Here is a 22,494-nt window from a genome sequence, read left to right on the forward strand (position 1 = left end):
CATACAGTAAAAGCTCTGTTATCCATCACCCCCCCATGAATGGGGGATGCAAGATAACAAAATACGCCGGTTGAGTGGCCCCAGCTGCTGCTTCTCCCACTGCATCTGAGACGGCCCTCTGCCCCTCCTGCGGCATCGCTGTCTCTCCTGTTGCATTACTGTGCATCCTGTGGGCCCTGTGGACCCCATGGGACAGGAAGGTGGGCCCCGCACAGCCCCATGCAGCCTGTTATGCCCCTGGGCCTCAGCAGCACAGGCTACTTTGCCCCTGGCTGTGGGGGCTTAGAGAAACCGGAAGTGCCGTGGTGGGCACTTCTGGTTTCATTTTATCTTACTAGCCGGCATGCCAGTTAATGAAGCATGCCGACTTGTAAGATGCCGGATAGCGCAACTTTTACTGTATATGTGAATTTTCATTCCAATATTTTAAAGTACTTGACAAATGTTAGTCTTAGTACTCCTGTAAGAAAAACTGCTCCCCATCTGTACTCTGGGCAGAAACATGGTACACAAGAGGCTCAGGTACACAAGAGGCTCAGGCAAGTTGTTTTGGTGCAGTGAGTGTCTAAACTCACAAATCAAAATCCTCCTTGAAACAAACCATTTAGAAAACACTTAGAAGGCCAGAAAATATACATATTTTCACTCCTTTATAAATGGCATGCCTGATTCCATGCCAGAAAGCAGCATTGTTGTGACAAAGATAAGCAATATATTAATAAATTTCTCTTCTGCCCATAAGATGGAAATATTGGAAGTTTCACCAACATAAGTTAATTGTTATGATAGTTTTAACCCACATTTACAAACCCAAGACATTTGGACACAGTAGGTACAAATCAAATAAATATCTGAACTATCCTATGCCTTTTCATACCCTGCATCAGTTCCTGTGCTCCCTGATATGCTCCATGCACCATTGAAAGGAGCCCCTGGGAGACTGTGGAGGAACTTGGTCTGAGGGCAGCTGGGAGCAGGAGCAACTTCCCCACTGAGGAAACCCCAGTGTGGAGAGGAACTGACTGCTGTGACAGAGCAGGGCCCAAGTGAATTGTACTAAAAAGGCTACAGAAGAAAATGTAAAAGAAAATGCTGTCAGTGTGACTGCAGAATAATGAAAGTCCTTGTGCCAACTGGGACAGCTGGGGCTGTGCACAAGGTGACAAGTCTCACCCCAAAGGGTTCTTGTAGGATTGTTGACATTGAGGAGAGCCAAAGCAGAGATGGAGCTTAGGCTGGCGACAAAATTCAAGGTTAACAAAAAGTAAGTTTTTAAGTATATAGACTGGAAAAAGAAAGTGCAGGGTAACTTAGGACCCCTTCAGGATGAACTGGGACAACTGGTAACAGATAGGATGGCTAAAGTAGAGATTCTAAATGAAGTCTTTGCATCCATGTTCCTGGACACAAATACACTTACGCATCCTATTAGGACTTTAGACAAGCCCAGAATAGATACCAGCCCACTAGCAATTCATGCAGACCTAGTAAGGGGGCATCTGGAGGGGGTGAATGTATTTAAGTCAACAGGCCCTGATAGTCTGCACCCTAGGGTAGTACTTAGGGAATTAGCTGGAGTCATAGAGGATCCGCTAGTACAACTGCAGGTAAAGTAATGCTAAGGGGCAATCAGCATGGGTTCATAGCAGGCAGATCCTGCCTGACCAACCTAGTTTCATTTTATGACCAGGTCACAAAATGCTTGGAGGAGGGAACAGAGGTAAATGTTGTTTACCTAGACTTTAAAAAGGCCTTTGACACAGTGTCACACCCAATTTTTATAAATAAACTAAAAAACTGCCATGTAGATTATTACACAGTCTGGTGGGTAGAAAATTGGCTTATGGGACGCACCCAGAAAGTGGTGATAGATGAGTTGGTTTCTACCTGGAGAAATGTAGGCAGCAGAGTCCCCCAAGGCTCTGTCCTGAGACCAGCACAATTCAATATTTTCATTAGTGACTTGGATGAGGAAGTAGTAATCACCCTGTCCAAGTTTGCTGATGACACAAAACTATGGAGGGAGGTGAACACACTAGAGGGCAGGGAGCAAATCGAAGCAGATTTGGACAGGTTGAGGAAGTGGGCAGAACAGAATAGGATGAAGTTTAACAAGGATAAGTGTCATGTGTTGCACCTGGGGAGGAAGAATCATCAGCACTCCTATAGTCTGGGAGGAACCATTCTAAGCAGTACAACTGCGGAAAGGGACCTTGGAGTCAAAATCGACTCCAAAATGAACATGAGTCACCAATGTGATGAGGTAATAAGTAAAGCTAACTGCAATCTCTCTTGCATAAGTAGGTGCATCATAAACAGGTCTAGGCATGTGATACTTCACCTCTATGCAGCATTAGTCAGGCTACAACTGGAGTACTGCATCCAGTTTTGGTTGCCACAGTTTGGGAGGGATGCGTATAACCTGGAAAGAGTTCAGAGGAGGGCTACCCATCTGGTTAAAGGCCTACAGAAAAAGCCCTATGTGGACTGATTGGGAGACCTGAACCTCTTTAGCCTCCACAGGAGGATGCTGAGAGGTGATATTGTGGCCGCCTACAAACTCACTGGGGGGGTCAGCAGGAAGTGGGGGATACAATGTTTACCAGGGCAACTCGAAATAATAGACACGGGTTAAAATAGAGCAAATTCAGGCTGGACATCAGGAAAAAGTTCTTTACTGTGAGGGTCACCAAAATATAAAATAGACTTCCAAGGGAGGTGGTGTTGTCCCCTTCTTTGAAAATATTCAAAAGGAGATTGGGCAGACACCTGCTTGGGGTCGTCTGACCCCAGTGCTCTTTCCTGCCCAGAGGAGGGGGTCGGACTCAATTATCAAATAGGTCCCTTCTGACCCTAATAACTATGAAACTGTGAAACCTGTTTGTATCCTCCGGCTAAACTGAAATATACTTGGGGAAATTAAGTCACCACAGCCACATACCTACAACCCCTCATGAGAGGTGTTACATATAAGTATTATATATGTATTTTATACTTAGTATACTTAATATACATGAAGTTTATACTTAATCCATTGTAATTCAGGTGCAACTAGATTTGACAAGTCTCCTGTATAGCTATGTGCTTTTTCAGGTACATTGTTTTTACAGTCATAACTTTTCTTGTTTCCTATCCTCCCAAAATACTATAGTGTCCTAAAGATGTGGCACTTTCTGCCAAGAATTGTTTGTCCTTGCATAACTCCTCTGTGTCCTGAAAAATAGGAATATTTCATGAGACTCTTTGCACCTGGTAATATTATCAGAGCTTATCAGGGTGCAGAGAAAGAAATGGCAGTAAATTGAATGTCTTACCTTGAAAAGCTTTCAAAAGAAAATGTGTGACATGGTGAATAGGTGCCTGGAGGCAACATTTTTTCTTCTTCTCAGGTTATGGGAACACAGACAGGTCAATATGACAGAGAGTTATGTTAGTATTCATGAGCCAACTTTCTCTTTGCCTCGAGTGCTTACTGTAATGGCTTGAGAAACATGCTTCACTATGGTGGCTAAATGGCAGATTGTATCCTACATCAGAGGCTAGCGGGATGATGACAGCTCCAGAATACCAAATGAATGAGACTTATGATTGTTATAATTTGCCAGTGGCTGTGAAGTGTTCAAGACAGACAGCAAAACCTTCCCTTGTACTACTGTTGTGTGTGTTTATCATAGTGTATAGGAGTGCCTTATGACAGCTCTGACAAGTAAATAATTTCCTGTCTGCATCAATATAAAAACTCTAATTAAAGCAACAATATCCTGGAGTCTCAACATGTTTCCTTCCAAATAAATAAATGAAACTTTGTCATATCAACCCATAGAAGAAAAAAAATCCATAGAACACTAACTCCAGAATGGCATATGTTTGCTCAATAAAATGAGCAAATACCCCATTATGTAGACATAATGAGTTCACATGTAGTCTGTTAAAAGTGTGAGATTTGAAAAGGAATAGGAAAATTAGGTTTCCAAATCTTATTGAATTTCAGTGGGATCTAACTAACCCTTTGAGGCCTCTTCAAAAATTCCACACTAAATTTAATAAATAATTTTGTTCAGGGACTGACAATACTGTTTTTATTTCACAGGCCAGTCCTTTAACTGGTATTAATCAATATTGCCTTATTGATTTAAATAGGAGTACAGTGATCTGTGCCGGCTTAGCAGCTATCCCCCAGTATAAATCAACTGAAATTTGTTTAGGATTTTTTTTACTAGGGAGTGCCCACAAGTTAGCTCATTAGAAAATGTTGTTTTTTTCTCTTCTTCAACACCATAGAAACAGCTATGTCACATCACACACTATTACAATACACAGCATTTCCAAATCTTGCATTCCAGGCTTTCAAAGTGATTTTCATGCTATCATTGCTTTGCATGTTATAGTTTACATTATAAGTAATTTACCCTCATGGCTAGGAACAACCATTCAAAAAGCCTGATCCTGAATTGATTCAATCTTTGCAGGACAATCTAACCTGCAGAGAGTGAATCAGTTTCCAATTAGATAGACATTTCCTTTTTATTCAGGAAATTCAGGCGCATGCCTGCAGTGGCTCCGGCTAGAAGTCCAGGGGCACTAGAGCAGCCCTTCACTTCCACAGGGCAGCTGAGCTGAGGAGTGGGGGCATGGCCAGGCCCTGGCAGGCCTGCCCTGGTGGCACCTTGACAGTGGATGCAACCCCGGCACTGTTACTTCTCAGCTCTGTGTTCTTGGGGAAACCTGGCAGAGTATGCAGCCTGTCTAAATCACAAAGAACTCTCTACCTCCCCACCTCTTCCTGAACAAGAACTGATTGGAGGAAGGACTTACAAAAGACAAGGAAGATGCAGTGGGAGATAGACCTAAACTCCTCCAGACAAAGTTGATAGGAGTGGAACAAGTCCCCATGTCTCATTTGCATCAGAGATGGAACCAGATGACAACTTATTTAAATGGGAGATGGGACAGTCATGCATCTTCATTAGCATTCAGGATGGAGAACAGAGATTCCAAGGCAAGGACTGCACTGAATTCTGGGATCAGAAAAGCAGGGGAGCACTTCATGATGGGGAATCCTCACTCCAAATGCTAGTCAACCATATCTACACACACCCAGCTCAGCATTTATCAGACCAATTCTAGTAATGACTCCTCTATTGGTACCCAAAACATTGAATCTACCTGTCCGTATTATGAGATCCCTCAGGGTAATGCCATCCATAGCCAGGAGTGATCAGTTCCTATTATCCACCATACGAGCCATTGTTTACTTATAAACAAACCCAGTGTTCACCCTTGAGCCATTGTTAGTTCTCTACAAAACCCCTATCGAAGCTCAAGTTTCTGTACTGGTGTTTGGGTCCAAAAGCTGCACCAGTTCCACTCCTTTTCTGCCTGGAATCCCTCCATTGATCCTGCTGAAGGCTGTCTGCAAGCTCCAACAAACACCTAGGAACCTCGACTGGTTCAAGCTTCACGGGGTGGTGAGACCCGAACTCTCTCTCACTCTGACTTCAGGAACCTGACTTTTATTCTCTTACTCCAAGCACAGCTTTCTACACCTGACTTTTGCTTTCTCACTCCATGAACAGCTTTCCAGACCGGACTTTTGCTGAACTCTCTCTCTCTCTCTCTCTCTCTCCCTCTCTCTCTCTCTCTCTCTCTCTCATTCTCTTAGTTCAGGCACAGCTTTTTAAACCTGACTTTTGCTAATCCAACTCGAGCTAGACTTCCCCAGAAACCTAACTGGAACTATGTAATATTGTAACTATTTATTTTTCTCTCTTGAATGGCTATTATTACTGGTATCATCATAAATTCATATACCTGGCAATAAATAATGTTGATGGTCAAGCTGGTTGCTATACTGTCTCTGAACTTCACTTACTCTTTCTTCCCCTTGACCTCCCAATTTGCTCTGCAGCAATGCTCCTTTTACCTAAGCCAAAGATCCCTGTAATGCCGAATACTACAGTGGAGACTTCTCATCAAGGGGGTTTCTACTAGGACCACTGTGAGAAGAGATTGTGAGGTGCTGAGTTTTGAGGCACATGAGGGTATCAGCTGAAAGTGCTGATTGGACTCAGCCTGCTTAGACGTACTCTGTTAGCATGTGTGTATGTATGTCTAACTGCATTCATTATTGTCCTGCTGAAATAAGGGATGAAATGAGTTCAAGGCATATGAGGGTGTTTACCTATCAATGCTAAATAACCTGGCCTGGCTCAGGTGTGTCCTGTTAATCTGTGTGTGTATGTGCATACATGTGTTTGACTGATTCGGTGGTTGGAGGAACCCAGCCCCATTGAAACTGAGTCCTGAAAGACTGCTCCATTGGGGGTGAGGACTTGCAGGGTGTGAGTGAGAGGGTGGGAGGTGTAGGGACTTCCACATACTCTCCCCATGGTGTGCCACCCTTGCTGCCTGGCAACAGCAGCAGGTGGGGAGGTTAGGGTGCTCATGCCTGGTGTAGGCATGGCTGTGGCCAGCAGTGCATGGGGGGAGGGAGCAGACCCTGCCTTATCACAAGGGCTCTGCTTCCTATGCCTGCAGCTCCAGCACTTGCAGCAGGGGAAACCCTGCACTGAAGCCTTCTGCCTCCCCCACTCCCTACTGCACAGGTCCCCACACTCTGCCAGGAATGGAGGGATCCTGCCCCCTGCTTCCCCGAAGAGTCCAGCGCAGGGCTTCCCCACTGTTAGTGCAGAGGTTCAGGCATGAAGCATGGAGTCCCTGCACAGCAGAGAGCAGGGCTCCAGTTCAGGGCTTCCCCCACTGCAAGTGCTGGAGCTACAGGCATGGGGAACAGAGCCCTGGTGATAGGGCAGGCTCTGCTCCCTCCCCCCATGCACTGCTGGCCACAGCCATGCCTACACCAGGCATGAGCACCCTAACCTCCCCACCTGCTGCTGTTGCCAGGCAGCAAGGGTGGCACACCATGGGGAGAGTATGTGGAAGTCCCTACACCTCCCACCCTCTCACTCACACCCTGTTCAACTGAGTTCTGTGCTCCCACTGCCCCTCTAGGGGAGGGGAGGGAGAAGAGTTCCCCCCTCTTTCAACCTGTGGAACAACAAACCCATCTTGGCCCTGTTAAGGTGAAGGGGGCAGGGAGAAAGGTTAATTCCTTCTGCCATCCGTTCCCTGCAGCCGAGGTGTGCCAGCTCCAGGGGCCATCACTGTAGCCCCCTCCCCTCTGCTCCCTGGCAGACAGAAGAATTAGCCCCCTTCCTGCCCACTTTGCTTTAACAGGGCCATGGTGGCCAGTGTCTCCTCTAGGGCCAGTTCCTGCTACAGCTAGAGAGCAGAGGGGAGGAACCAGCCCTGCTGTCTTGAGCAGATGGACCCTCCCACCCCAGAGAGTATGCCAGGATACTGGGGGAGTCTGGTTTAGCTTAAACCAGCAAGGGGTCTGGGACAGACATTGCATAAACTGGTTTGAGCCAAATCAGTTAAGTCTTATACTACATTCAACCAGGTTTATCTCAAACCAGTTTTGGCCATTTTGAAACTGCTTTATGTGCACTTAATGTCTGTTCTGTTACAGGTTTAAACCAGTTTCTGATAACTTAAACCAGTTTATGTGTAATGTCTGTCCCTAGCCCATGGGGCTGGATTAGCTGCTAGGTATAAACTGGCCTAGGTATGTTGTGATGCTAGGACCAGGTAAGAAAGCTTTATGCATTACACATGACCAACATTAGTAAATTAAGCCTCACAACATCTTACTGAGAGAAATACATTTATTATTTAGAATGGCAGAGGCAAAAAAGAGGTACCAGACCTGCCAAATATTGTTTGTTGCAGATCTTCAGGATTTCTAGGTTCTGTTCTTACATTCCATCTGCAGCTTTCTAATTAATAAATATACGCGAAGAGCATCATAGCCAATAAGATGGTCACTGCTTTCTTTCAAAATCACGTAAACATATGGGTATGCCTGTAGTCATATGCACATATATAAACAACAGGGAACTTGTGGCTTTTACTCCTTATCTGAGACTGGGCAGAGCAGAGTCCCATGAGGCAATTTGTAAGAGAAGTGTTTCAAGGAGTGATAATCCTGTCAGTGATGTGCAGAAGGACTTCACATTTTGCAGGCTTCTTTGAAATGGAAAAAACTTTTCTATATGTTCAGGTTGTCTTGCCCAAAATTAGGTACAGATGAGGTCAGCATCTTCTTCCTTAATGGGAGGCTGCATGTTCTAACACTACAGTTCAGGTGCCCCATACTTAATTTTAAATTATGCAAGCATTTGAATTTCAGTCAAACCACTGATGGTTTAAAGTTAGGCACAAGCTTAACTTCCTCATTAAATGAGGACTACATTGAGGAAGAAATGTAAATGCTTCCACAAGCTCTGTCAAGCACAAAGACTGTCACTGAGACTGCCATTTGTGTGAACCTTGCAGAGAAGATGTCTACTACTCCCTGCAACTCCTATAAAACCTGCACCTGTGTCATAGTCTGCATATACGTGACTGCACACATATACACCCTATATCCATATTTCACAAAAAGCAGCTGCTTGTCTCTTTGATGGTGTACTCTGTATCACAGGGACATCTGGTGGAGCAAAATCTCAGTAACATCTGGAAGAATTAAATCAGCTCATTGTTCTGGACCAAATTTTATCAGATGCAAGCAAGGAATACAAATTTAGACCATAATTATTTTCATCCTTCAGCTAATTTGCAGTGTTGTGCACTTAAATGAAATTTCTCAGTGATCCAAATGTGAAGCAGAGGTCTATTAGCTCAACCACTTTGGAAATACAGAATATAATTTCATATTTACACAGTAGCATAGACAAAGGCCCTCTGGAACCATATTGTACCTCATAAACATACCAGAATGTCATTCTTGTATAAAGGGTCTATTTTTCCTATAAGAAATTTCCCAGCACTCAGGAAGATGTGAGCAGAAGGTCAGCTAGACCATTTGTAAAACCAGGAAAAGGAATGTACATTCTATTACCTCCCATTATGTAGTGCTGTTTTCACTCTGTAAGCTGTTTTTCTGGGCATGTAGGTCATGATCTAGCTCCTTGCTTACCCCTCTTGAGCAAAGACAGGGAGCAATTTCTATATTCCCGGGTACAATTTTGACAGTCCTGAGTATGAGACATACAAAATGTGTATATATGTGGTGGGGAGGGGAGTCTCCTTTGTGGATCTGCAACTTCTGTAATACTAGCTCTAACAAAATTACATCAGTAATATAGATTTGTTGTGGCTATCTTAAATGGAAGGTCATTATTTTGGGTGCAGAAAGGATGAAAAAGAAAGCTTACAAAAATGATATAAAATCTTTTAGAAAGAGAGAAGCTAATACGACAGGTCACCCCTTTCCAAAGTTAACAAGTTGGGGGATCACAGGCTTTGCAACAATGGAGGGACTGTTTTCTAAGATCTCCCTATGGTGTCGTCTTCCAGAAAACCAGGAGGATTTTAAATGCAAATGACATGCTGAGGCTGCTGTAAGAGTATAAAATTTGCTTCATTTTAGTAGGTTTTCATCTGCTTTCATTTAATCTCTGTCTTCAGGAAGAAGAGCTCTGGGGCTGTATCTCACCAGGGCTGGATTGGCTCAGCTAAGTGTTTGCATTAAAGCAGCAAACCAGCAGAGACTGTTACTGGAAGTTTCTTCACCTGGGTGAGTTGGAACATTCCTCTATATTAACTGCTGCTGCCCAAGATTACAACCAAAAGGTGCCAGCCACTTTTTAAGCCTAAACTCTTTTCACGGTTTGATTTAGTCTTTCTCTATTTGTTGCTGATTTATTTAGCATTCAGTTACAGTATTATTTATTTTATTGTGTTGGTCCTTTCAACAATAACTGTTTATTAGTTTGTCTGTTCAGATCCAATATCATTAGAAAATGAATTCCTAGGTCTGGATAATAGGTTTATAACTGAAAGCTCTGGCCACTGTAAATGTGATCACCAGTTTACCCTAATGGTAGAAGCCTTTGTTTCTACACCCTTGCTTTCAGCAAATAGAGATCTTTCTACACAGCTGAAAATTAATAAAATGTATTGTTAAGAAAGGCCTAAAAAGAATCCCTTCCAGCCCAGTAACTACCTTTAGCGATATGTCAGTGGTACAGTTTTGACAGCTTAAGGCTTTAGAAGAAAAGATCAATGGAAAAGAAAAAAAAAAAAATTACCACATCACTAACTATGAATACTGTGGGAAAAGAAAATCTTAACATAGATTAATCAAATCCACAACTACCCCATTCTCTTGATTTTAATTTTAATAAGACTTTAGATATATGAAACTGCCACACAATGAGAAAATCATGTCTACGATTCTTGCTATTATTAAAGGGAATGAAAAAAGAATCCTACTTATAAACAAATTAAGAGTAACCAAGAAATTAACCTGTGATTTAAAATCATACCTAGAAGCCCATGATAATTTATTCAAGGTAATTGAAGAAGAATTGATAAGCAGAGACATTTCAAGACTAGGTCTCTTAAAAACAAAGTTCCGAATGGTGAGAACTTTATTGCAATTGATTAACTGACAATCAGTCTCTGACCAAAAAAAGCCCTTGTTCTTCTATCTTTATTAAGCATAGCTCCAGTACACATAGAAACAACCGATTAAGATTAGAAGAAGGCCAATGTGGTGCCTATCTTGAAGAAAGGAAGGAAAGTGGATCCAGCTACCTACAGGCCCATCAGCTTGAACTCTATCCCAGGGAAGGTCTTAGAAAAGATTATTAAAGAGGCCGTTCTCAACAGACTGGCTGACGGCAACATCCTGAGGGATAGCTAGCATGAGTTTGGAGCAGATAGATCGTGCCTGACCAATCTCATTTCCTTTTATGACCAGGTGACCTACCACCTGGACAAAGGAGAAGAGAATGATGTCATATATCTTGACTTTCAATCTGGTATCCCATAATCATCTCTTAGAAAAACTGGCTAACCAGTGGATCATGATGTGGCCTCGACCACATCATGATCCACTGGCTGGGGAATTGGCTGTGGTGGGACCCAGAGGGTGGTGGTTGATGGAAGTCAATTGTTGTGGTGCCCTGTGACCAGTGGGGTCCCCCAAAGCTCTGTCCTTGGGCCTATGCTATTTAACATCTTCATTAATGATGTGGACATTGGTATCAGAAGCAGACTGGCCAAATGAACATGAGCCTTCAGTATGATCCTGCAGCTAGTAAAGCAAGCAAAACACTGGCTTGTATCTGTAGATGGTTCTCAAGCAAATCACAGGACGTCATTCTCCCATTGTACTCAGCCTTGGTGAGGCCACAGCTGGAGTACTGCATCCAGTTTTGGGCTCCACAATTCAAAAAGGATGTGGAGAAGCTTGAGAGAATCCAGAGAAGAGCAACGCACCTGGTCAGAGGTCAGGAAAACAGATCGTATGATGACAGGCTAAGAGCTATGGGACTCTTTAGTCTGGAAAAGCACAGGCTCAAGGATGATCTGATGGCCACCTATAAGTTTATCAGGGGTGTTCACCTGGATCTGGGGGAATGATTGTTCACCAGAGTGCCCCAAGGGATGACAAGGTCAAACAGTTATAAACTCCTGAAAGACCATTTCAGGCTGGATATAAGAAAGAATTTCTTCACTGTCCGAGCCCCCAAGGTCTAGAATAGCCTGCCACTGGAAGTGGTTCAAGCACCTACATTGAATGCCTTCAAGATAAATTTGGATGCTTATCTTGCTGGGAACCTATGACCCCAGCTGACTTCCTGCCCCTTGGGCAGGGGGCTGGAGTCAATGATCTTCCAAGGTCCCTTCCAGCCCTAATGTCTATGAAAGCTATGAAACCTATGAAGAGAGCAAAAGGTTTTCTTATTTTATTTTATTCCACACAAAAGAGAAAACAATTTTTTTTTAGTTTAAAACAGATTTGCATGATTTTTAGCCAAAAAATTTAACAGTATTTAAGCAGTAAGCAGTATTATTTATTAATCCAGGATGCATTATCCTCCTCTGAGAGTTGTTTTTAGCATATTTTATGTTAGGCACCTGTTAATAATGGGGAAACCATTGTTTTCTTAAGGGGTGGAAATTAAAAAAGAGACTTTACTTCTCCAAAGTAATGAATATGATATAGAGCCAAGGGGCTCAGCACGTAGTAATGACTGTCCCACTTTTGTATCTGTGGACTCAAGATTGACTAGGTTCTATGAAGCAGCAAATTGTGTCACCTCTAGGGCTAAGTGCAAAAAGCCCAAGGATGAATCAATTCAGTCTTAGCAGGTTAGTCTAAACTGCATAGGTTGAACCAATAAGCAAGTGAACAATCATTCAATCCTGATTCCAGAAATACAGCCAGATGCCTGGAAGGACTAGAGCATGCTTCCCTGCTCAGCTGGAGCAGACAGCTTGGGCTGAGGCTAGTTCACTCACCCTGCAAGGGCGGAGGGGGATATAGCTGAGTTGTCAAAGAAATTATATGACCCATTGTGAAGAAGTTTTATTATAATTTTAATACTATGGTTTTACGGGAGACATGGTATGGAAAGGCAATGTCCATTCCTTGATTTTTTTTTCACTGTATAAAAATGATAGCAAAGATAGAACTGAAAAGCAGTTGCAAGGAGTTTTGGTTACTCTCATCTCATAAAGGAGTCTGACTGAGGGATTAGAAATTTAATTGGAGTCTAACTATATTTTAGAAGAATCCATCTATCTTTTATTGGTATGTATTAAATACCATGACATAGCTTCCTTAATTCTTAATATTTATTTTCTATCATTTACATCAAGAAAGGGTGAAGTCTTTTAATGTTATGCTCTGAAGATGGTCCAAAATAAATATCCAGAGTTAGAAGTAATTACAGTAGAATGCTAGGATTGCTACTGCACATTAGGGTTATAAACAACCTATGCACTGCTGGGAATTGCACAGTACTAGCAGGTACTGCACAGTCATTTAGTATTTGTTAAAGGAAGTACTAAATGCATAGTACCAACTGCACAGTGGGGCACACATATAGATATGCTCACTAAGAATTAAATGGAAGACTGAGTTAAGAGAAATATGTTGCTCTTTTGAAGATCACTCATCTTGCATTCTCAAAGAAAAATAACGCCAAGAAGCAATTATTCAATATGTAGCAGTTGTTCAACAGCTAGACAATGTTCTCACAAAAGAGAGTGTCTTTGTAGGGAAGAGACATTGGTGACACAAACCATGGCTTGATGAGGAATGCTCAAAAGCTAAAGACTCCTTAATAGAAGGCTTGAAGGAATATAAGTTTTAATAAGATGTGCCTCTTTCCAACAGATCAAAAACATTAAATTAAATTATAGTAAACTATTAACTAGAAAAAAAGAAACAGTATCAAATTAAACTGTGAGAGGAACTGGTAGCTTCAGGGAAAAACTAAGGATAACAAAGGTGTTTTTAGCAGATTATAGCCGAAGAGACAAAAAAAAAGATTTATCTCTGCTGAATACATTCCTGACAAAACATGGATTTTGTTTTTTAAAATAAATTTAACTTACAGATGGTGAGGGAAGTGATAAGTATTTGCTCAGGCAAATTTTATCTATTAAATCACAAGCAGGTCATTACCTCATTTCCAAAACTCAATTAAAATGATACACATCCTTATTAAGTAATAGAAAGGCTTCCAGCCTTGATTCCCCCCCTCCCCCAACACACACACACAAAAATCTTCAAGGAATGTACTGATTACTGGTCTCCAGTTCTGAAATATACTGTATATATAATACAATAAAATGAAATAATTTTAGAAGGCATCCATTCTAAATATTGGAATGAAAACAGAACAGTCCCAATCTTTAAAATTGACAGTAGCTGTATTTGTATTCTAAAATATTTGGGAGATACTTATTCTTTCATCTATCAACACAGATCTCTGAAAATAACATTCTAGGAGAAGAGCAGGCTGGTTTCACAGGAGGTTATTTTTTCATGGACCACTGCTTAGTGTGGTAATATCTGACATCAAAATATGTGGAAAGACAAAATCATTTATATGTAGTTCTAAAGAGAGCCTTTGACTCCATAGACCAGAGGTTGTCAACTGGGGGTACACGTACCCTCAAGAGTACTTGGCAAGGCCCTAGGTGATACATGTGGGCAGGGACGGAGTGTTGCCACCCACCACGCCATGCCACCACCTCCCAGGAGCAAGGCCAGGGCAGAGCGGGGGCAGTGGCACCTCTCTGTGGGCTGCACAGGTGTCGCTCAACCAGCTGGATGTTGGGGGTGGGGAGTTTGTACGTGGCAGCAGCTACCATCACCTACCACCCTGCACTGCCACTGCTTTGTGTCCAGTCACATGCCACCCCCCCTCCACTCTGCATCTGACTGTGCAGTACTCTCCCCTGCTCCATGCCCAGCCACAAGCCACCCCTACCCCCATGCTCTGTTTCCAGCTCCTGGGGGTACACTTATTAAAAAGGCTGAAAAACCCTCCAGTAGACCCAGTAAAATTATGAAAAAAAATGAGAGTAACAAATCAACAAAGGTCTCCTACAATTGATTATTGCTTAATATTTAAATATAGCATCTAGGAGCATTATAAGGTAGTTTCCCAATAAGACAGGGGTATGACAAGGATGTCTGCTTGCTCCACTACTTTTAAATCAGTTCCTGAATGATTTAAAACATGAGTTAACGGGGAATCACCCACAATACTGAATTATTTTATCCTTGTCCTGCTTTATGCAGAGAAGGCACTATTAATATCACAATCCCAAAGGTTATTTAATGCTTTCCAATATTATTGTCTTATGTGGCTTTGAAATCAACACTGCTAAATCCAAGGTATTAATTCCTGGAATGAAAGGAAGAAACAAATGATTTCTACAGAAAAAGAAGTTAGAGTTGAGGTCCTTAGTTAAGTACCTTGGAGTTTATTTTCATAAAAATCTGAGCTGGAATTAACACATTGAAAATGTAAGCATTAACGCAAAACAAGCCTGAGGTAGCATTTTATCCTTTTACAATAATACCAGTAGAAGGGCAGCACTGGCAGCATTAAAGTTTTATAGACATAAGGTAGAGTCCATTTGATTGTACCGAGTGGAAATACAGGGTGCTGTATTCCAAAAGAAAAAAGCGTATAATTACTTTTTAGGCAGCTTTTATCTCTACCAAGCTCTATGATAGGATGGTGTATGTGATCTGAAATAGGGCTACTTAATGTGAGCATTTTAGATCAATTAAAACTCTAAATTATTGGATAAAATTGGGGATTTCATCTCTATCAAATACCCTAAGGAAGTACATTTTAGAAGCTCCTCCTCTTCCAAATAAACCCTTATTTGGATGGTTAAATAAAATTTATACTTTTCTCCAGACAAATAGCCTGGGACATGTGCTGACAGGTTTTGAGCCAGTATTTCCCCCTTATATAAAACAAAATATAAATGTATAAATTAAAGTTGTCAACATGCAGACAGATATGTAGCAGTGAGGTTTTCTAAGAATTTCTCTTTTTTTGAGATAGATAGGTTTCTAGACCTAAAGAGTGCTTTATTTATCTGAATTATAAAACCGCAAACAACAAAACGCCATTACTGGACTGCAATTCACTGAGACTTGAGTCGGCACAGTCAGGTAGTATTGGATCCCATACTCAGACAGGATATGTTTTTGTGGGAAGAGTGAGATAAATAATTTAAATCACTTCTTTGTTGTCTTGTTCACTCTGAAGAAAAAAGAAGAAATGGATATCTCAATTTTAAATACCAAATTTTGTCTCCTCTAACAATTTACAGCCTGTCCTATACTTTGTAGGTGTATTTGTGTTACAAAGAATAAGGGACAAAATTAAATAGAATTCCCTCTTTTCACTTTTTTTGTTTTACTATTTTTATTGCTTCATTTTCTTTTTTGTATCATCATACATTATGTTACATTTTACTTTTTTTCCTAATTTGTAGAATGTGTAGTTTCATTATATGCTTTACCAATAACCACAAATTATGTAATTTTATTCTTATATAATATATACTTTTACTGTTAATTCTACTGTATTTTTTAGTGAAAGTTGTAAATAAATGAGTGCTTCTTTAATGTAGTAGCAGTAATCTGAAGAGGCCAGATGTTCTGTTTTCATTTCAGGCTGCTGCCAGACCATCTGAGAAGCCATCTTGTACATGTGAGGTAATTTTCCCCATCCTGTAAATCAATCTGTAATTCATACCCATTGCCTTAATATCCAAGTGAACTCTTCTTTAAATGTTGGGAGAGAAGCTGGGAAGATAATCCTGTTGTTTTGTTGTCTAGAATGCAGATTCACAGAAGCAGCACCCGCATGTCAATCCAACAGCCTGTTCAGTTGGACTCTGGGAAAAAATGTTCAGAATGGAAAAGTAATTAGTACTAAGGAAAGTTAAAAGGTAGCTAAACTGAAAAAAAGAAAGTGGTACATAATAGTGATTAGCTAGAGATAAAATTTAAGTGGAGAACAGAACAGATAATCTATTAAGATAAACAATAAGATAGGTAAGAATTAGCAGGAGTGGAGGAACAGCTCATTAAATAGTCAATATCAGTTAAATACACAGCCACATTTTGAGACAGCTAGATATTTATTTCTAATAGATGCCATATGAGTAATTGAGAGAATATTAGATGTCTGCTGGATGCCTAGGAGAACAGAGCATAGCATCAACAGGAAAGTATTCTTCAGAACACTACCCTTCTCCTCCTTTTTTTCTTTCAAAATGGCTGCTGACAAGAGTGTTTGCTCAGAGGTTTGAAAGCTTCTCCCTGTTTTGTGAGCTTTTCTCCTTTTCTTGTTTTCTTTTCCCTTCCCTAGACAGACCCCTTTCTCACAGTAGTCCCCAACTTTTCATTACTTTTCCCTGCCTTTTTCCCCCTTTTCTCAGCCCTTCCCCTTCAGTCACCTGCTGTCCCTCCCCTCCCCCTTCCACAGGTTGTATTTTGTTTTCCCTCCCTCTCGCTGCAGCTTTTCTGCTGCTTATTGTTTTCAATTCCCTTCCCTGCTTATCTTTCTCTTCTGCCCTGGGATTAGCTAGTTTGTTTCCAGCCTCTTTGTTCCCTGCCAGCAGGTGGCTGCCCACTCCTCTAGTTCCTTGCACTGTTAACTTTTTTTTTGCTGGAATGCCTGAAGGCAGCTCCCAGCAGTTTACTACCGGGGTTTCAGCCCCTCTGGACTGGAGCCCTGATCTCCGGCTTCATGCCCCTCCCTCCTTTGGATTGGAGGAGTGTGCTGCTGCTGTGGGGGCACTCACAGGCTGCAGATATGTCCTCTATGATGCCTGGGTGAGTTCAGTCCCCTTCATCTTCCTCAGCTACCCTGCTTTAGGGAATGAGGTTGTGGTAGCAAGGTGTATTGGTCAGGGGTGTTTTTTGCCTGGCAACACCTATAGACATACCAGCTCACGTGGTAGCTTCGAACATGCCTCCATTTCTCTTTGATGATGACCTTACTAACCATCTGTGCCCTTATGGCATGGTTGCAGGGCCAGTCCGTAGACTGCTGCTTGGCAGCAAGGTCCCTGATGCCGGCATGTCCTGTCCTTTGAAAGACAGCTGTTCATGATGCTTAACAGGGAGGGTTGAAGTTTGCCTCAGTCCATGTCCTTCATGATTGACAGGCAATGGTACAAGGTCTACCTTACAGTTGGGGATACCACGTTTTCGCTGTGGTAGCAGGTCCCACCTGGTTACCCAGTGCCCGAAGAAGCCGCCAGCTGCAGCAGAGCCTCATGTCACTGTACTTGATGGTGGCTCATCCACCTCTGGTGCGGCAGCTCTGTTGAGTGGTAGGAAAAGGCCTTCCTCCCAGTCACTCCCCGTTTCATCGGAGTCAGCTAGCTTTGTGGCGGTGGACCTGCTCCCACCCTCTTCCTCCCCCCTCAGAGGAGGATTTGTCCCCTCCTGCTGGGAAGAGCAAGTCCCAGAAAAAAGGGGTCTTCTAAAATGGTCTCATTATCCACTCAGGACCTCTCCACCACTTTGAGGGAGGTGAGGTTAATGATCAGGGCCCCCCCTTTCTGGGGAGGGTGGTGGGGGAATCCAATGGCCCTCCCCCTACCTTTCAGATCCTTGAGCCTGATGAGTTTGTTATGGGGGTTGGATCCTCTGGGAGCCACAAGTGGCTTTCGGAGCAAGAGTGCCAGGCCCAGGAGAGGACACCAAGAGACCAAGGACTATTGTCACCTCCCAAGACCCCTCGAGTGATACTGCTCCATAAAGTCTGATGCTAGGAGTCCGGGTGAGGGATCAAGTGTTCCCCCGGGAGTACGGCTCTTGATGGCTCTCAGTGCCTAACGTGTACAGCTCTTCCTCCTAGGACTAGGACTTTGATTCTGCTTTTGAGTATGAGTTGACAAAAGTCCTCCCTCAGAAGGTAGTGTCCCCCAATTTAGCTAAGGTGCCCCCCTCAACAGGGAGGATGCCCACCCTGAAGGTTTTCTGAGAAACCTCCCTGTGCTGGATACTCTGTTGAATACCTCATTGAGTTTCTAGACCAAACCAAGCACCACTGGAGGGTTGCACAGCATATACATTAATGGTGTCTGCTAAGGCTGCAGCAGCAGTGCTGCACTCCAGTCCAGGGATGCAGCATTATTGTTTTCACCTTAGTAAGCTTGCAGGTGATGTTGAGTGCTTGTTATGAGAAGCACCAGATGGAGAGTTGTAGACTTGCTCTTTCCCTGTCCTGTGTGTTTGTTCCTGTCTGCTGTTTCTCTTTTCACAGAATCATAGAATCAATGAGTCGAAAGGAACCTAGACAGATCATCGAGTCTGATCCCCTGCCATGGGCAGGAATGAGCACTGGGGATGGGAGGGATGATAAGACCCCAGCCAGGTGCCTATCCAGTCTCCTCTTGAAGATTTCCAGGGAAAGTGAGAGCACCACCTCTCTGGGAAGCCTATGCCAGGCTCTGGCCACCCTTACAGTGAAGTAGTTCTTTCTAATAGCTAACCTAAACCCATCCTCCCTCAGCTTGTGGCCATTGTTCCTAGTGACTCCAAGGGGGGTCTTGGTGAACAGACTTTCCCCAAGTCCCTGCTGGTGGCCCCTGATAAGGTTGTACCAACAACAAGATCCCCCCTCAGTCTTCTCTTGTGGAGACTGAAGAGATTCAGGTCCCTCAGCCTTTTCTTGTAGGGCTGGCCACAGAGGCCCTCAACAATACAAGTGGCCCTCCTCTGGACCCTCTCCAAGTTCTCCCTGTCCCTCTTGAAGTGCGGCGCCCAGAACTGGACATAGTACTCCAGCTGTGGCCTGACCAGTGCCGCATAGAGGGGGAGCAAGACCTCTCTGGACGTGTTAGTGATGCCCTTGTTGATGCATGACAGGATGCGGTTGGCTCTGCCTATTGCTTCGTCACATTGGTGACTCATATTCATCCTACAGTCAATCCTGACTCCAAGATCCCTCTCTGCCTCTGTGCTGCTGAAAGGGTCAGCCCCTAACCTATAACCATAATGCTGGTTCCCTCTCCCCAGGTGCAGCACTCTGCACTTGTCCTTGTTCAACCGCATCCTGTTCAGTTCCTCCCACTTGTCTAACCTATCCAGGTCTGCCTGGATGCGGTCCCTGCCTGCCGGTGTATTCACTTTCCCCACAGCTTGGTGTCATCAGTGAACTTGAACAGGGTGCTCTCCACACCCTTCTCCAGGTTGCTAATGAAGATGTTGAACAGCACCAGCCCAAGAACCAAGCCCTGGGGGACTCCACTGCCCACACCCTCCCAGGTCGACATTGACCTGTCCAACACCACCCTCTGCATGCGCTCCTGGAGCCAGTTTGCCACCCACGTGACCGTGCATTCATCAGTGCTGCAGTCCCTCAGCTTGCCCACCAGAATTGGGTGGGACACTGTGTCGAAGGCCTTCTGGAAGTCCAAGAAGATGACATCGACTTCCTCCTTCACATCTAAGCTTTTCATTACCTGGTCATAGAAAGAGACCAGGTTAATTAGGCAGGACCAGCCTGCACAAACCCGTGTTGGTTACCCCTCAACATCACTTCCCCTGAAGGGCTCTCACAAATGTGGCACTTGATAATTTTTTCAAAGACGTTTCCCAGGATAGAAGTGAGGTTGACTGGCCTGTAGTTGCCAGGCACTTCCTTCCTCCCCTAGGCCCTTTTCCACTCCTCAGGGACTTGACCCGAGCACCAGGAGTCCTCAAACAGCTGTGCTTATGGCTCCACAATGACACCATCCAATTACCTCAGCACCCACAGATGAAGGTCATCCCGGCCTGCCAATGTGAATACGTCTAATTCCTCCAGGTAGTCCTTAACTAGGTCTGAACTAACAGTCGGGGGACTCGCATCCTTCCTGGGCCTCTCTATGCTGTCACCCAAGAGCACCCCATTGTCAGCAAACAGGAACATGAAGGCAAAGAACTTGTTAAAGAGTTCTGCCTTCTCTCGCGAGTCCGTCACCAACTGCCCTGCCATGCCCTGCCTCATAGGGGTCCAATGTTACCGAGACTTCTTGCTACCTATATACTTGAAGAAGGACTTTTTGCTATCCTTAATCCCAGAAGCTAATCTAAGCTCCAGTGCTGCTTTAGCCTTCTTTACCAAATCCCTAAAAGCTTGGGTCGGGGAGATGTACTCCTCCTTGGTCCCTGCCCCCTGCTTCGACCACCAGTATGGTTTTTTCCTTGCCCTCAGGCCAGCCTAGATATCCGCGCTCAGCCATGAAGGTTTCTTGGACCCTTTTCCCGCCTTCCTGCGCAGAGGAATTGCATCCTGCTATCCCCCAAGGATAGCCTCCTTGAGGAAGGACCACCTTTCCTGGACCCCCATACTAGCTATCCCCTGGGCTCCAAGTGTCTCCCTGACTATTGCCCTGAGCACATCGAAATTGGCTTTCCTAAAGTCAAGCATTTGCGCTGTGCTAGTTACCCTCCCCACCTTTCTCTGAATAGCAAACTGGATCTTTTCATGATCACTGTCCCCTAGCCTTCTTTGTACTTGCACATCCCCCACCAGGTTGTCCCCAGAGGCTAACACCAGATACAGTATGGCATATTCCCTAGTGGGGACGAGTACTTCCTGCATGAGGTGTAGGTCCTGTACATACATCGGGAACCTGCATGAGTGGCTAGACCTGGCCGACTGCTCCTCCCAGTTGATGTCAGGGTAATTTATATCACCCATGACCACAACATACTTTGCACGCATGGCCTCCCCAAGCTGCCTGGAAAATTCCAGATCCAGCTCTTCCTCCTGATGTGGTGGCCTGTAGTAAACCCCTACCACCAGATCCCTCTCCCCCCGCCCTCCTTGAAGTTTGACCCATAGGGTCTCGGTTAAGCCTTCCTGTAGTCCCATTTGGAAGGTACTGGTATACTGTTCCCTAACATAGAGCGCAAACCTCGCCACCTTTTTTCCCCTTCCCATCTCTTCTAAACAACCTATAGCCCTCTACGTCTAATGCCCAGTCAAATGTTTCATCCCACTATGTCTCCATTAGGACGACCAGATCAATTTTACTATTGCAAGCAGGAGAGCAAGCTCCTCCTGCTTGTTCCCCATGCTTTTTGCATTAGTGAAGAGACACCTTAATCCCACTGTGGGAGCCTTGGGCACCCCCTCTTCCTGAGAGACAATTGGTCCCTTGGTATATACCTGAGCTCTTACTATTACTAGTGTACTAGTCCTACACCTGGCTGAGTTTTCTCTTGCTCCCGTGGATCCCCATCCCCCGATGAACATAGTTTAAAGCCCACCAGAGGAGGTCAACTAGCCTGTAAGAAAACAAACTCTTTCCTATGGGGGAGAGATGGAGACCATCATGCCCCAGGACACCCTGTGCTCTAAAGTGTGGGTTATGGTCCAGGAAGCCAAATTCGGCGTGATGACACCAACTCCAGAGGTGCCGGTTCATCTCATGGATGCAGGTGCTCTGCCACTGACGGCCTCCACTAACCAGGAGGAGGGACAAAAAGATCACCTGGGCCCCCGACTCCCTATGCTTGGCTACCAGAGCCCTGTAGTCATCAATGATCTGGTCTGGACTACTCCGGGCAACATCATTGGTTCCCACATGGATGAGGACCATAGGATAGTAGTTGGAAGGCCGGATGAGATCCGTGATCTTCCCTGTGATGTCCCCAATCTTGGCTCCTGGGAAACAGTACACTTCTATCACACTGTGGTCTGTGCAGTAGATGGGTCCCTCCATTCCTCTGAGGAGGGAGTCCCCTATGACGATGACACAACGTCGCTTCCTCTGGGTCACTGGATGAAGCTCAGTTGGTATGGATGATGGCCTGTCCCCACTTTTGCAGAAAACCCCCCAGTTTTTCTTTTCCTTTATTTTAAAATGCATTCCCTCCCCTTCCCCAACCATTTCTGACTTTTTCTCTCCCTCTCTATTCCCTATAGATAAGTGAGCTCAGCCTTAGGATAAGCTTTAAGCATTTTTAATTTGGTAGCAAGTTTTTGGTTTTGGATACCCACTGTTTTATATTGTTTTATTATTAAATTTGTATTGATTCTTACTGTTGAATATTATATTATTATCATTTCCATATTGATTTTTATTGTT

The sequence above is a fragment of the Crocodylus siamensis genome, chromosome 7 (genome assembly GCF_052110815.1).
Source record: "Crocodylus siamensis isolate JL-2025a chromosome 7, ASM5211081v1, whole genome shotgun sequence".
Classification (NCBI taxonomy): Eukaryota; Metazoa; Chordata; order Crocodylia; family Crocodylidae; genus Crocodylus; species Crocodylus siamensis.